At 38.1% G+C, this 17383-nt stretch overlaps 1 long non-coding RNA gene across 3 annotated transcripts in view; it reads left to right on the forward strand.

The window, feature by feature from the left end:
* The window catches only part of LOC113459725 (uncharacterized), a 41212-nt gene that overhangs the window by 7004 nt on the left and 16825 nt on the right, over nt 1-17383 (forward strand). For 2 of the 3 annotated variants that reach the window (XR_012579657.1, XR_003381245.2), the window contains exon 3: nt 4547-4623. The exons of the other annotated variant lie outside the window; for it this stretch is intronic. This is a non-coding gene — a long non-coding RNA (uncharacterized LOC113459725). The remainder of the gene's footprint in view (nt 1-4546; nt 4624-17383) is intronic. 3 annotated transcript variants of the gene reach the window in all.

Raw genomic sequence — 17383 nt, forward strand, 5'->3', positions numbered from 1 at the left:
GAAATGATCCTTTTGAAGCACATATAGATTTTATTATGCTTTGTAGACATAGCTGTCACGCACACTGCATACAAAGGCACACAAGACATTTACAATTTACAAGGCTTTCTGAAGGCCTCTTCAAGACCTCACATCTAAGCTGCAAAGTTCTCCGTGCTGCATCAGTTTAGGAAGCACACCTCAGTTATTTTGCCAAAGTTTTACTTTTAGTCTGAATGAAAACAAAACACAACAAAACCCCGACATCTTTTTCCCCGTCATTTAGTTTTCATTCCTTTCAACCATTTTCCTGTTTTACTTTGGAAATCTCTTTACTTGGCTTTCATGTTTCCTGCCTGCATCACTTCCTGTGCATCAGTCACATCCTGTCCATCTCTCCCTTGCAGGTGGCATAACCTTTGCTAGAGAGTCTTTGCTTTGTGTATTGCAGCACATCCTGCTCTGCTCCTTGTCTTCCTCGAGTCCAGGAGCCGTCCATTTCCTTGGGAACATTTCTGTATTGAAAGGGATTGGCGTCATCCTTCTTTGCAAGAACTCAGAGGCCTCTGCTATGCATAAGGACAAAGAGAGGAAACAAGGGGAATGTTAAACTTTTGAGGAATATGGTAATTTGTAAGGGACTAGCCTTTGGAAGCAAAAGTCAGTGGTGGCATTAGAGGGTTAGGAATAATTTCCTCAAGAGAAAAGGAGATGTTGACACCATCAGTCTTTTACCGTCAGCGAAGCTCTTGAAAATAACTTTTTCCATAGGGACTAAATGAAAATAAATATTTCTAAACTATCTAATCATAGTTTGTCCCAAAAGCCACAACTACTGTTGTCACTGTATTTTCCAGTGACTTACTGTAAATATAGGTGACTCAGCTTTTCACTACACTTCCTAAATGCGAGTGAATGTGATGTAAAAAAAAACAACTATAAAGGTAGTGAAAAGAAACACATCTAAAAGAACCTGTCTTTTCAAATATCACCCGTTCTAATGCACTCACCTCTGTGTACAGTTCTCTGGATGTCAGTACTAAAATTTTTGAGTGGTTTTAATAGTGCTATAAATTTGTCATAGACCTATAATTTTGTCATCAACAGATAAAAAAGAGAAATTAAACCCTGTCTTTTCTTTTAGAGTGTGAAGGCAATGCTGTATTATAATAGTGCTGCTCAAAGAAAGTCAGAGGAGACCACAAATATCAGCAGTTCTTTAAAGACTTTTACTCCCTTCCATGATTTTTTGTTGAAAGCAATTTTGTCTTAAATTAAAATCTTGATCCTCTTTCCCCTTTCTTTTCTCCAATTTAAGCTAAATAAAATGAAGTACCACAAAAAAAAAAAAAAACAACAATAGCAGTATTCTGTAATAAGAAATAATGACCTTTGTGAATAATCCCAGAGTGCCACAGTGTTCACACACACTGAAAAACACTTATAGCAGAGTAGTTACTAACAAGCCTCATGTGGTATCTGAACAAATAACCTGCTTTTAAACCTATCAGGAAACAAAACCCAAAAAATTTATTCCAGGTATGGCATGATTCTGTGCATTTTAAATACTGAGTGTTGAGTAAATTCAGCTCCTGAATAATTCCTTTATGGACAGCTTTCAGATAGGATCCATTTAGATGCATGTTCTGACATACAGCATCACAGGATGGGTCAGGCAGGAAGGGAGCACAGGGTCTGTTCCCACCTCCCTGCTCAAGTAGGGTCATCCCGGGGCACACTGTACAGGATTGTGTCCAGATGATTCTTGAGTATCTCCACTGACGGTGACTCCACAACCCCTCTGGGCAACCTGTTCCAGTGTGTGGTCACTTGGACAGTAAAAAGTTCTTCCTCATGTCCAGGTGGGACTTGCTGTGCACCAGTTTCTACTCATTGCTTCTTGTCCTATTGCCTGTCACCACTGAGAAACCTGTCTCCATTCCCTTGACACCCTTCCTTTAGATATTACTGAGGTCCTCTCTCAGTCAGTACACCTACAGTAAGTGTATATGTCATGTCTCTTCAAAGAAAGAAGTGAAAGCATTCATGTTTTGGAGAGTCATTTATTTCCCTAACCCATTCTTCTACTCATACGTTTCCATCTGAGAGTTTTGGCTGAAGCTTGAATGGTAAGCATATGCAAGACATGCTTTCATATGAAATACTGTTGATATGACCTCAAACTCATTTTATTTTTTGCTTCTTGTTTTCATGAGACTGTTTTTTTGGCTCCTTGCCCAACCTAAAGAGACAGGAAATGGGAGTATCAAAGATCTGACATTCCTTCTTGTGAAAGGAAGGGAGAGAACGCATTATACTTAATTTCTCTGAGCACAACCTTCTCTCACTATTTTTCTACTACTTTTGTGCAATTCCATTATATTTCAGCCATCTTCTTCAAATAGGCAGCCGCTTTGGCTCCTCCAATCATTTCTAATCAGAGAATGGTGAAGGGGTGGGAGCACCTTCTTCTGTATCAGACCTGAAAGCATGGTCACAATTTGAGTGTGTGGCAGTGCTTTCAGTGTCCTGCAAGCGAGACCATGAACAGTCTCAATTCTTTACAGATGGGATAATACTGCTTAAGTACCCTAGTTATGCTTCAGCATAGCCCTCTTTTATTTACCTAGCTTTTACATCTCCTGCAAATGAGAGCCAAGTCTTGTTCTGACACCTCATGAAGTTGTCCCCACTTCCTTAAGGTCTCAAAAAAGTCTTTGCTACTGTTAAAAGCCCAACCGCATGGGATTTGCTAGACTGAAAATCTCATGCTTTAGGGATATCATGCTCCCATGGCTCCAGCCAATCAGGTACATTGGAGATGGGTCTTGGCTGGGAGTGGAAAGTACATTATTTAGTCTCCAGTAATGAGTTGCCCATGCAGATCAGCAGCTAAATTCACATAAAGGAATGTACCTACATCCAGCTGCTGCTCTTAAAAATGAAACACAATTTTGGAAACAGAAAAATTCTCTTTCATGTTCTCACCTGAGATCAATGGTAATACATACAGCACACAAGTGGCCTGGACCACAGGTTGTCCAAACACAGCTGATCAAAATATAGCAGGAGATTTTAAGGTTTTTAGTCTCCATGTTTCTCAAGCCAGGTGGTTGGTTCCCAAATGAGAGCAAAACTAATAAATAAGGGATTAGTCCTAAAATCTGCAGTGCCAATTCTTTTGAGGATTGCTCTGCCTGCTTTCTCTGTTCCTTTATGGTAGATAAGGAGTTGGATTCAGCCAATGCAAAGTTGCCTTAAACCTTACCTCTGAATCTTCATCAAGTAGTTTTTCTGAAAGTCAGCAAGTCTGAATTAAGGGAAATATGCACATTTTTGTTAGTGGGTCCTTCTGGCTTTAATTTTTCTACTTCCCTTTTAGATATGTGGCTGGGACCCTTTCTTCTACTTGCGCCTTTATTTTGATGTGGTCATTCTATTCTGGATTTTCATAATGATACTCTCATTATAAAAATTACTTTTGAAAATATAAGTTTGTATAATTTTTCCTCGAGGCCACTGCTGATTTCTGCAGTTGTATTCATCTCTTGGTCAACTGCAGCTCAGCTGCATAGGGGCTGACTTGGCATATTTGCCTAACAGTTTCTTTATTAGTATTGTTTTTTTGTCCTGCTACCAACTAACATGTATACATTTTGCATGTACATGAAGATCTCTCATAGAAGAACTGCTCAAAGGACGTTTTGAAAATGTTGCTTTGCCTCTGGCCAGTAAAAATTGCACTGGCTTGCATTTTTCAAACGTTTCTTACTGATTCCCTTGTGACAGATGAAATGCACACACTGGAGCCAAGTATTTACAGCCATCTCCTTTCCCTCCTTTTTGGCTTGTGCACACACCCCTGAGGAGTGTGCACACAAAGCTCAAGAAAGCCATTAGCTTAGGCTTTAGTGAATACAGAGAGCATGAGATTTACAGAAAGAAAGAGATTTACAGAATTTACCAAAAAATTCATTGCTCAGTTCCAGATTACAATGTTGTTCTGGCTGGAGTCTAGGGGGTAAAGCAGGAAAGTGGCATTCCAGAGGCCAGGCTTCTCCCACCAGAAATCCCCTGTCTTAAAGTTTCTATGCTTCAGTTTACACTTAGTATAACTATAATTCATCTCACCCCATGTAATGTTGGTTCTTCAGGTACTCTTTGGGAACCTAAAAAAATGTTAGGGAACTTATTGGAGCAGCATATAGGCAGGAAAAGAAGTGAACAACAGTGTACTGGACAACTGGAAAAACAAAGGGAAGGATACTCAAACACAATGGGAAAGCAAAACTCTGTAAGAAAAATGAATGTTTATGAAGGGCATTAAGAGATATTATAAAAGCAATTCTTCTTATTTATCTCCCTGGTCAGAGCTCAGACTCCAAAACATGAACATGACACTCATCTCCTCTGGTCTCCCCTCTAGCCCTCAGACTGTAACTCAGAGTTAAATTCCCAAAAGACAGAGACACAGGACTTCCTCAGAAGATATGTATTTAAATGTATGCATATATATGTATAAATATTCTGTGGGTAGCAGGAGATGAATTCTTTCTCTTCTCATTAGCTCCTTCTCCTGAGCCAGTGTGACCTTCTGTGAGCAGCTGAGATCTGCTCCTCTGGGACTTCAAGCTTCAGCACAAGGTGAGGATCCTTTTCTACACCTCTACCCTTTCATTGAAATGCTTCCTATTGCAGCACAACAACAGTGCTCAGAGGAAGACCACAGTTGGGAGCAGAGCAAAGGGAAGGAGAGAAGGGAACCTTTCTTCTAGCACCTTCTGCCCCTGCTATTGGGGCACTGAGTCTAAAAAAGGAGCATCATTCTAGCCACACCTAGAGGAAAAGAAGCAAGAACAAGTTTGTTCATCATTTACTGATGTGGATGCCATGAAATCACAACACAGTTTACGTCTCTTCATTTTAACTTGTTCTAACATGGCGTGCATTTGAAAAAGAGACAGAGCAAACAGCACTTTACCTGATTGCAGTTGCTACAAGAAAAACCTTTTATTTCAGGCATACCTTCATGATGGATTAATCAGGTATAAAGTCCAGACATCCTTCTAAATGCTAACCTTTCCATGCCCAGACTGTGGTTGCCTGAGCTCCTAGGTGATGGGTGTGTGGATCTGCGTGGTTTTAATCAAAACCCCCTGTACCATTTCAAAGACTACTACATCCAGTTTCCAAGAGCTGCTGTCCTCTTCCTCTTCTCTAGATGTCTCTGAGACCTTTCAAGGGTTCTGCTCTTTTCTCATGAGCACAGACAAAGGTTTGCAAGTAGTCCATATCTTCCTTCTTTGGGGCCAGGGAGATCCCCAGCACTGAACAATAAGCTGTGAGTTTATTCTATGATTTATATTATCTCAACAAGTTCATACCCGAGCAACATCCTGAAATTCATAGATAACAGGCGTTGAATTCCAAGTAATGTCTTCTGCTTAATGTATAATGTCTGGTTCCTAAGCTCTGACTCTGCACTTAATGAATGATGATGCATTCTGCTCTGTTTTGCTGACCTCACACCCCCTACACTGAGCAGGACAAGAAGCAGTGAGGATTTCCTGGAGTTTCGGTAATAAATGTCATTCAGCCTTACTCACACAAGTAATTTCTTCAGCAGTAGATCTCTCCCTCTCTCACTCTCCACACTTGCATGCAGACTAAAACTGAAGATCAGATGCAAAATTATTTTGGGTAAATACACCTGTTTTTCCAGACATGGAGAACATTAGTTAAAGTGCTGAGCACTCTGATGTCAGAGGAAAATGTTCTACAACACAGTGACAGCTGGATGAGGGAAGACCGATAATCTGCAGCTCAGGACTGGCAGGAATCTGAGCCAGTGCCATGGAAACAGGCATCAGTACCTGTCAGGAGCAGGGAAGTCACAGCATTCGTGGTTTGTGTTACTGCTGCACGTTTGTGATGCTGATGTTGAAGCCACATTGCACTTTACATTACAAAGACATGCTCCTGATAAAGAAGTGCTCTTGAGCAGACTGACACTGAAGGTTGCAAAAACAGATTCCCCCTCTAAATATTCAAATTGTATTTTAAACAGACTTATCAATGCCCCGGAATATAAAGTAAGTCTGACTGCAGGGATTTGTGGAAGGAAAAACTCATAATCACTATTTCCTAGCTGGTAAGCAATTAGCCAATTATGCTACAGGACTTTTGAAACATGTTAAATTGACTAAAAAACAAAGCTGATTTGTAAACAAAATGGCTGGATCTAGTTAGAAAAGGAAAATTGGCAGCAGCTGGGAGGCTGTCAGGAGACAGACGTGTCACGAGGAGCCTGTTTGGAGCAGTGATAGTTTAGTAGCTTGTCTCATTAAGCATGAGCTAACTATAAGGATTTTAAAACATGAATATATATGTATATTTATTTATTTAATGTACCTTGAATAATTATATATTTTATAGAGCAATATAGAGAGAATAATACATGTGCATACAATACATGTACACTTATATGTAATCTACGTGTATAAGTATACATATTTACCATACCTACAATATGTAATATATGTATTTATTTTTTCCTGCTATTTTAAATCTAATTAAATCAATTATTTAATCACAATTCTGGCCTAAATATCACATTTGAAAATACTGTGACATACAAGGTACTGTTTGAAAGCATTTCTCCCTTTTCAAATATGCTATGTTAAAATGCATTAGAGGAGCACCTTGTGACCCCATACTCTCATCCTCTCAGAGCTCTAGTGAGGTAGAGCATAATTTGTCGGCATGCAACTCTTCTTCTTGTAATTGGATTTGCATTCTTCTGCAGAGGAAGATAAGCACATTTGCTTTCAGTAAGAAAGAATATCTGGAGATAATCTCAATGACCAGCAAAACCATCTAACTAATGCAAAAGCAATGTTTATCTTAAGGGAATTTCAGAAAAGAGCCACAGTTACTTTAGCATTTTCAAATGTCAAGGGATCACATTCTCCTGTGGTACAAAGCAACAATGATGTAAAGTGGTTAATGGTAAACCATGAGTCAGATCTGAAAATTCAGACTACAACATTGGCCTCAGTATGGGAAACATCACAGAAAATCCCATCAAGAAGCTATAGTAGATTGTGAGTCTTTGCTGTGACTACTCAGGAGGGAAATCAAATCTGCTGAATTTCAAGAAAAGTCTCATCTTCTTTGCCCCTGTTGCAGCAAACAGCTTTTTACTCTGATATTCCCATCACTGACAACCTGAACTAAAGGAAAAAAAATCCCTTTTGAAACAAACTGAAAAGCAAAAATATTGAGACAAAGCCTGAAAGCTTTCCTGAGCATTACTGAGGGAGAACCATTTTTAACATCAGTGAAAGTCATCTGTATGTGAGGAGTAAGGTCCTCTTCTAAGTGTCCTCATTCACCTGCTTAACTGAACGAAGAGGTGAAGTCACTCACTGCTGGTGAAGTCAAAGGAAACATTAGAAGAATGAAGAAGGTCGTTTGAACAATGAATGAGGGATTTAAAACCTGTAAAATTGCTATTACTGTTCCAGATTTATTCATTTCTATAGAGACAAATCAATCTATGAAGGAAAACACGAATGTATGTAAAAATATAAATGCTGTGGGTGCATCTCAACACCCTGGGTAAAAACATATAAAAGATGTAGATACTTTTACCTGTATTTGTTTTGATGTTCTGATTGCTTCTTTTAAACTTTTCAACCAGAATTTTCTAGTGAAATCATTGCCTTGGCTGAAAAATCAACATCTTATCAAGGTTTCCTGACAGTACTTCTTTCAACATAAATATTTTCTCCTGTCTTATTTGTGTAATGTGACCAAAATCACCTTAGTCAAAATCCCAGTTTAGTTGCCTAAAAGTTTCACACCCATTCAATGAATTGAGAGCCTTGGAGATCCACATCTACTTCATTCACTCAGTACGTAATTTGTTTTTAGATAATATTTGACTGTTTCCAAAAAAGATTTTGTTTATTCAGAAATCACCTTTTAGAATATCCAGGGACAGTCTCCAAATTACCTTCAAACTCTCATTCACCTGCAGCAGAAAATTAAATGGGGTCCATAGCTCCAAGTGGAATTGGTAGAAGGGGCTGATGCTGGGAGGAAGAAATGGATGTAGAACAAGGCTGACTCCAGAGAAGTTTCAGTTTCTTTGCACTGGGGGCTGGTAGGAGCTGCCTGGGCTGCTGGCTGAAGCACAGGCATCCGTGCCAGCTGCCCACAGTTTTACATGACACAGTTGGCACTGTTGATTTAAACAGACTGATGAATGTGACCTCCTGAATGAAATGTTAATAATTATGCAGTATAGACAGAGAAGGCTCACATTAAAGGCATTTCATAGCAGTTTCCTTTTTTATTTCTGTATATCTGTTTGCTTTGAAGGAGAGAAGATTAACCAATTTTCAAATGACTTCTCTTTATTAACACAAATACTCTGTAGATATTCCTTAGTGAGTGACCTTAGCCCTGTATCTCCCATGCTAGTTCTTTCCAAGGAAAAAGAATACAAAAAAATTTCAGGAGGGTGTTAGAAAGATTAAAACCAAAGTGTGAAATATCAATAAGCATTTTCCTTTGTTAAACTGTGATCACTACATCTGTAAAGTAAGGAGAAGGGATACAGTTGTCCTTCATGGAAGATTTATTGTAGAATGATACTCCATCAGCATCTCATTACTAAGCACACTTTTGAACTCTCTTCAGATTTTAGCAGATGAGATGCTGTTATGTAGCTGTTACTGGTGCTTGAAGAGACTATTTTTGCAAAACAGCCAAAGACAAGAGAGCTCAAAGGCACAAGTCCCTCTGTCACTTCCACCCAAACAGTGACAAGGCAAAAATACACCTTTTGTAAGTTCAATTGAAAAAATCATCAAAGGAAATAAAGTACTGTCATGTTCTTATGAACAATGACCCTGTGAGGCAGTGAAAAATAGCCACAAAGCATCTGTTGCAATACTGAAAAGAGCTTGGATTAGCCATAGGAGCAAAAGATAAGAACATCCTCTTCTAAACATGTGATTTGCAAGAATTGTATCCAGTACATAAATTAGGTTATCCTTTAGTGTTATTTAGATTCACACAAGAGTAAAAATAGAACATGATAATTAAGTCCTTCTTCTATCTACACACTATAATTTATCATTAAGACAGTCTCCCACAAATCTTTAGAAAACTTGTAGCATAATAGGAAGTCATTAGGATGTACATTTCTAGCTTACAGCTATTTTAGGCTCTCATCACCATAGTACCTAGGAGCTTTTTAAGGTAGTGAAAAAGGAGTTCCCTAGTACACTTCATGTTGGCTCTTGCTCTCTCCTGCACTTGCCTATAGAAGACTTTGCTTTGGCTGAAGAGGAGTCAGTTAAATAAAGCTGTGGACAAACTAATGTGTAGTCTGCATGGCTCCTTTTTTCTTTCTGAGGATTTTCAGTTGGCAGAAAGAAAAAGTTATAACCACCTTTTTGCCTTCTCATTTGTAAAAAGGGAAATGTAACTCTCAGAAGATGAATAGTTTAGTTAAATTGCCAGCAGTAGAATAGAGTCTGTGAGAGAATAGGGCGTTTCAGAACCTGCACATTACTCTCTGGTAGACCAAAAGAGAAAAGAAGTAGGAGGTGCCAAGAGGAGCAGTAGTTTAATCAATTTGCGTTATGAGATTATTGTAATGGGACTAAAAAGCACCTGGGAGAACCAGAATATTGCTATATACTCTAATAAAGCTGCTTTCATTCCGTGAGATCAAATACTGAAGTGAAAGTAACAGGCAAATCATGGAAGAATAAAAGCAAAAGCAAACAACACACACAAATTGAGAAATAAGTTATTTAATTTATCTGACTATACAATTAAGTCTATTCATTCACAAAAACATAATAAACAGAAAAAAATACTTAAAAGAGAAAACTTCTTAAAGTGATGTAAAGTTTTAGATATTTGCTCTTTTATTTTAATTGTGCCTTTTTCTGGTTGGTGATATGACTGAGGAATCTGACTAAAATCAAATATCTTTCTGGTGCATTTTGTATCTGTACATCTGGTTATCTCAGAGATCCTTTTTTTCATACAATGTTTATATTGTATCTAAAAATACCTTTTGTTTTGTTTTCAAAATTTTAATCTTTGCCTGATATAAACCAGAAATATTTTACTTAATATTTCTAGATCCATGGTGATCTAAATCAGTTAAAGATCCTTTTATGGCAGAAACCGTATTTGCTCTCTGTACTGGCTGGGGTTTTGCCTGGGATTTTTTGGTTTTGTTTTATTTTTGTTTTGTTTCATTTTGATTTTCCTGTTTTCAATCTTTGCCTTTTGACATGTTTATAAAAGGAAACTTTTGCATAAGTGTGCAGAAAGTTTGTTATAGGTTGAAAATTGCTACTTTCCTCATTATATCTCTTACTCTGAAACTTCTACCTGGTCAGAATCTATTTATGACAGATTTTATTTCATCACTCTTCCATGTTTGATCCAAGGGAAGAGATGTATCTTTTCTTCCCTGTGTGTTCATATGCAATCAATGATGCAGTTTGGCTTAAGTCACTAATGGCTTAAACCACTGGTGGCCTTGAGATCTGCAATGTGGCCTTAAAAGAAATTACTCCATATTTGTTGGAATTACAAAACCAAAACACAAGTTCATGGCAGCCTCTTTAAGTTCAGTTTGGGTTTTTACACATAATAGAGCTGCTGTCTCAGTGGCTTGGCTTAGAGTGAGCAATTAGATAGAGAGCAGTAGCTGTACTGGTGATATTTGGCAAACACTGGAGTTTTCAGTAGTGGCACAATAAAACTCTATTCCCAGTCTGGCAGATTCACCTGTCTAAACTGTGGCTGATGCCTTCTATTAGCAGCCAACAGAATGATTGTTTTCTTTGGATTTCAGAAGCCTAAAATTGTAGGCGCCTTGGCAGAGCAGGTCATTGTTCAGACTGCAGGTCAGAGCAGTTCACTCCAAAAGTTTCTGGCACACCATTGTTTCTCATCAGCTTGTTTTGATTTCCTTCTTTTGTTGTCTCTTACTCTCCAGTCCCTATTTACCAGCATACAGGCCGTCCTATTTCTCTTCAATAATTTCTTATAGATACTTTTTATAACTAATTTCCTTATGATTATTCCCTCCAGTGATTGACTTTACACTACAGTAAGAAAAAGAGCCAGTTTTCAGTGTCTATTTTAAATTTTTTACTGAGATTTTGTAAGAATAGAGTAACTTTTTCTGATACCAATGAATAAAAAAGTATCAGAAATTTTTTGGACTTTCACACAGTTTTAAATTGTTCCATTACATATATGAAAAATAAGGGAAGTAAATTTGAATGCTTCGCTGTCTCTGCCATGCTTTTCATGACAATGTGTCAGTAATGTTGCAGTCAGTATCCTGACTTCAGTATCCTGAAGCCCTGGTCACTCATTGCCCATATGGGGGACATGCTGAGGGTCTTCTCTACTCTGGAGGTTTGCTTGCCATGGAAACAGGACCGTGCAAGGCATTGGGAATGTTATACACCCAAGCCTCATAACACTGGATTTTTCCACAGTGATTTATTCACCACTGCATCAGTGGAATGTGGAGGTTCCCGTGTCCTTAGCCCCACCAAAGAAAGAGCAGCCACTGGATTCCCACCCTGAGATGCCTCACAGCTGAGGGAGAAAATGGCTCTTAGCCTACCACTTTTCCCTTAGATCCTACCTGGACTATCTCTCTGTGTCTATTTTCGATTATCCAGACATACATCTGTGTTTTACAAGAATGTTTCCTCCTTGGTGTGGGGAAAATCAAAAGCTTTTTCCAAAACCAGTTCACAGACATAGCTGCCTCTACTGGTATAAAATAACCTATATTTGTTAATAATAAAAATAAAAATATAGGAAAGAATCAAATAAAAAATTGTCTCTGCAAGAAAAAGTAAACTTCCACTAGCCATATAAAGCTATTTTCGGTTGTATTTGAAAGTTTCTCTTTTCTTCATACTTCCCAAGCTTTAACTTTAAATTTGATGCCCCTGATAATTCTAAGGAGTATAGTCCAACTACAGAATGCATCTACATACTGTGAGTACAAACAGTTTTTGGGGTATCATTTCTCTTTAACAGGTTATTGAAAGGGTCACTGGACTGGATATTTATTTTTTTTTAATTAACCTATGAATAGAGAATGTAGAAGATTTTGTTTTATGTGTGTAATTCTAGAAGGAAAAAAGGAAAGTCAGAGTAATTCAAAGGCTTTTATTTGTCTTAACTTTCAAAAGGCAGAAAATAATAATTTTATGTCAGCCAGTAATTCTTGAGTTAATCTAACATCTACACAGATAATTAAGGAAGTAAAGAAAACAGTGAAAATAAACAAAATTTTATAAGTTTACACACTATTCTGAAATAAATCAAACTATGTAGAAACCTTTAGCTCTGCAAATGATTCATGTAAAATTTGTTGAAATTAAATTTAAAGTTAGCAACTCATTTTATCTCTAATACCTGCTGAGGAGATAAATAATTACAAACACATATCAGCTGGGATGATCTGAATTTTTTGGCCCCACTTGAGTGGAAATACTTTGACTGATAATATGCAGATGTTTAAATATTCTTAGTGAGTTGAAAGGCATAAGACTGTTCCTTCCAGCAGGATGTTTCATCATCAGGACCTCAAACTTATTTGAAAGTCACTGACTCTAACTTTTTTAAGGGCCTTTGAAAGCTTTTCCTCCTGCTTTTCCTACAACTTTTTTTCTCTTCAGGAACTAAAACCTTAAAGTTCAGAATGGGTTTTAGAGGTGGGTGGTCACAGCCCAGTGGAGAAAGAGGGATGTGGCAAAAGGCTAAGTGGAGTCACAGCATAAATCATATGTGGGGAGTAAGAGGTAAACCACATTCTCAGCCTCAGGCTAAGGCTGCCACAAGACTCCTAACCTCACAACACAGCACAAATTGCTGGCTCACAAGAAGCAGAGGTGTAGGTCCTCAGCCATGCTCAGCCTGGAGTGATTTGCCTTCTCATCTAATTTGGCATTTTTCTAAATATAACTCTTGGGAAGCACAACATCACGGAGGCTTTGTGATTTATCTGTCACAGCGTGTAAGAGCTTTTGGCATCTGTGCTAATCACTGTATCTGTTAGCAATATCTTGGAGTGTTTGTGTTATTGACAATGCACCTGTTTACACTCTTCATTCTCTTGCCCTGCTGACAGAAACAAGCCTATATCCAGTAACCCAATTCTTCATGAGTCCTTTTTCAGTTTCTCCTGTTACTGTGCCAACACTATTAGCAAAGAATAGCCCTTCGTATAAGAGGGGTTGCACAGCTTACTTGCATAGAAGTCTGACAGGTTCATTTGTGCCTCAAATGACAATCACTGCACAATATGAGTTTCATGTAGATGATACATTAGTTATATATTCCTTAAGTAAGCATTTTAAACTCTATAGTCAAGGTTCATGATGCTGAGTTTGCATTCATTTCTGCCCTGAATACCAATGAAACACTTTATCTTACTTCCATGGGAGAAATACAAGATCATTTAAAGCATTTCGGCATGTAACATCAGTCAAATGGAATGCCTGATTCTATCTGTTCCATTGAGTTATGCTATTCAGTCCCCCAGATCCTATGTAAAGTGAATAAACAGGATTATGAATTGGCCTCAGGTTAGATCAGTGTACCTGTTGCTCATTTACTATGGTGCTGACACACCTGTTACAGCAATGGCAGTGTATTTTAGAGGCATGACATTTCTTCAGCTGTCTGTAGAGGAAAAGGGAGAGACCTTTTCAGAGTGTGGACTGAGTGCAGGATTAACTTTTCCTAAAGTTCTACTGACTGAACTGCAGAGGAAGTCAAAGCTTTGCCTGAATAACTCTCCCAGCTTATGCCTACACACTTCTGTGAGTAGCTCCCCTACTCAATGTGATAGAAGTAGTATTGATGTGCACTACTAAAAAAATGTTTATTTTCCTTTCAAACACTCATGAACTTCAACGTATGGTGCAAGCATGAATGGTGTTTGATTCATATGTCCCTGTGATGTAGATTATGTAAGAAATAAAACTTCAATGTATTTTATATTTTCCTCTTTCCTCATTTGAAGATCAATATCACCAGTGTCTGTAAAAACATCCTTTGCAACTCTACTCTCTGATTTATTTATCAATTGTAAGGGATGATTTATAGCTCCCCCTGTTCCCACCACAGATACACAGGTAAAACTAGAACCTTCCCTATGAAACACACTGGATTTAATTTCTTGATTTTGTTCAGCTTAACTGCCATTACAAATATCTCCATTCAGTAATTCTTAGTAGTTACTAGCACTTGCCTAATGAAGTTTCATTTTCTTTTTCTCTTTTGGGAATTGACACAGTGAAAAAAAACCCTCAACTTTTTATCTAATTGGCCTTTAAAGGATAAGAGCAGATCTGTTATGCTGGCCTTAACAGTATTTCACTAAGCTCATGTCATTGGTAATGAAATTTGTCTTAGATGAATTTTAAACTACCATTGAAAAGAAAAAATTTTAAAAAAGTTAACTAAAATTCTTACAACTCAGATTATGCAATGCTCTGTTCATTTCATAGCAGAAACATCTGAATTGTGCCCTGATTGCCTGTCTTGTTACTTGATTTATTTACTGACTTGAGGAAAGACAGGTGTCTGAAGTGACTGTGCATGTATGTGTGCCTCTGTGTGTTTTTGTGTGCAAGCATGCAGATATTTTTGTGCACAACTCCCAATCTCTCCCACGGCTGCCAGAGACTTTTCTGCAAAATACTTCCCTCAGAAAGGAACAAAGACTATTTAGGTTCAACATCTACTTTTAGCCAAGAAAAATCCCTAGTTTTTTCTATTCTTCTCCTTCACCACTGAAACTATGTCACCTTCTGACATCTCAGTTGGGAACATGAGGATGTAAACGGAATCTCAGGTGCACACCCTTAGACTCCTTAAGTGTACTACTAGAAACTAGATTTTATTTTAGGCAAGAACATAGTAACATGTAACTCCCTTTTTTTTTTTTCTGTATTTTCTGAACTCAATGTCACAAGCATCCTCATGACCAAAAATCATAAGGCCCTGCATTGCTTGTGCAGAAGTAGCTCATGATGACATGGTAACTCTTCAGGCATCTCATGTCTCCATGGCAATACACAAAAGGGAAAGGTTTGGAGCTGACAAATGCTGTGAAACACAGATAAAACAGCCCACATAAAATAATTTCATTTTGCAGACATGGATCCAAATTGACCTGGGGGTCAATTACATCAGTTACATGATGAACAGACAGCATAGGAGTGAGCTGAACATGTGAGAAATTCCACACAGCTCAGGAACTGTTGTTCAACCCTTCCTGCCTTTTGTAATAGACTGGACTAGTCACAAAAAAGTGTTTTAAAGCATGTGTCAAAATAACTTCTATTAAAAGGAAGATACTAAAAAAAATCCCAATGTAATGAAATCAACCAACATAAAAAACTCCAACTAAATACAGCCAAATTATTGATCAAACACTTTTTGTGGTTTTTATGTCTTTTAAAAAATGGTTTCTTTTAAAGTTTTGGTATTGTTTGTATTTTAGACATACCTTCTGAGCAGCATAGTTTTCTTTTCATAACTCCTAACCTTGCCAAGAAAAAGAAGAAATCCTAAATATTCAATGTGATTCAATCCTTCTGTGTATCTAAATTACTACTTTCATGGAAACAGAAGTATCCAATTTTTTCTGTTCCTGAGCACACATACTTAATTGGCTAAGAGGGTACATTGAAATTCCTTTGGGAGACTTTTATATGGAAAAAGAACAACCCTTCAACACATGCAGAAACTAAATTGGAAGCAATCTATAGCTAAATATTTGAACAGTTCCCAAGCCTTTTATTCTTGGCGTAGAACTTTTTTAATGTGAATTCTGCTTATATCCAGCATGGTTCCTCTGGACATAGCTATACAGTTATTTGAACCATATCTAAGAGCAAGTTTTTCACTGAAATTATTGACTATTCAGAAAGTTAGCATCCCATTGCCCTAATTTTTTTTCTCTTGACTTGAAACTGTAAGAGGTGCTACCATCAGAATATAATCATGTTCCTTGATGAACATTGGGGCAGGTGTGATGGCTCTGGCTCTGATTAAGTCAATTTTCTTCATTCCGATTGGATTTGTGATTAAAACAATGCTGATTACACACCAGTGTCTCGTCAGTTTATGAGCAGTTGCTTGCACAGCATCAAGATTTTCCTACTTTTTGAGGGGGTTTTGTCCCTGCTCAGCCTCTACAGATGTAAAGTGGGGGGTCCACAAGAGGCTAGCAGGAGATGAAACAAGTACAGCTGGCCTAAACTGACCAAAGGAATGCTCCATGCCGAATGGCATTATGGTCAGCAATAAATGCTTGGGGAAAAGATGGAGGTACTGGGAATCTTCATGGTCTTGGTATTTGTTCTTCCAAGGAATCACTGCATATGTTGAGGCCTTGTTTTGGAGGGAAGAGACTAGATATCTGCCTGCCAACAGGAAACAGTGAATAAATTCCTTATTTTGCTTTCCTCACACACACAGCTTCACTTCACTTATTAAATTGTCCTTGTCTTGACCAATCCTCACTTTTCTTTTCTGATTCCCTCTCCTGTCTTGCTGAGAGCAAGCTGGGAGCAAGCAGCTGTGGGGGTGCCTGGCTGTTGTCTTGGTCAACCTACCATAGCAGGTTAAAATGAATCAGCTGCAGGCCTACAGAAGGTTAGGAATAAAATCACACCTGAGAGTAAGTGCATAAACTGCAATCCAGCTTTAGTAGTTTATTTGAATAACATTTTTAGGGCAAAATTAAAAACACCCAACACAGACCCCTGTGCTGTGTATTACTGGGAGAGAAATGTTGAAGACCAGTACCATAAAATTCAGCCACCATTGATTTAATCTCACCTGGCTAACTTCTCTTGGGAGAGGAAGGCAAGCACTCATGGTTTGCACTGAGCAAACCTACACATTTCATCTGAGATAGTAGTTTTTCTCTTCTCTCTGAAATGCATGACAGGGGGATACAACACTGAAAGGATACTAAGTTTGTCAGACCAAAACCTAAGGGGAAGATGTGGAACTAGCAGTGCACATGGATTTTTAGTTTTGGTGGTAAAATCGGTGCTGGAGGAAGAAAAGAAAAAAGTATTTTCTTTTACAGGGGCAGCAGGGCAAATAGGGAATCACTATGTGTAATGCTTCAAAGTCAGCCACCCTGGAATCAGTACTACTACAATAAACACTTTGGCTTTCTTGGGTACATAAGAATAAACTCACACTCCATAGTTAAATGACAGGATTTCAATAAACCACAAACCACAGAAGATTTGCCTGCAGAGGAATTTCAAGCATACAGTGCAAATCAAGAACAATCCCTGTTCACTAA

The sequence above is a fragment of the Zonotrichia albicollis genome, chromosome 3 (genome assembly GCF_047830755.1).
Source record: "Zonotrichia albicollis isolate bZonAlb1 chromosome 3, bZonAlb1.hap1, whole genome shotgun sequence".
Taxonomy (NCBI): Eukaryota; Metazoa; Chordata; class Aves; order Passeriformes; family Passerellidae; genus Zonotrichia; species Zonotrichia albicollis.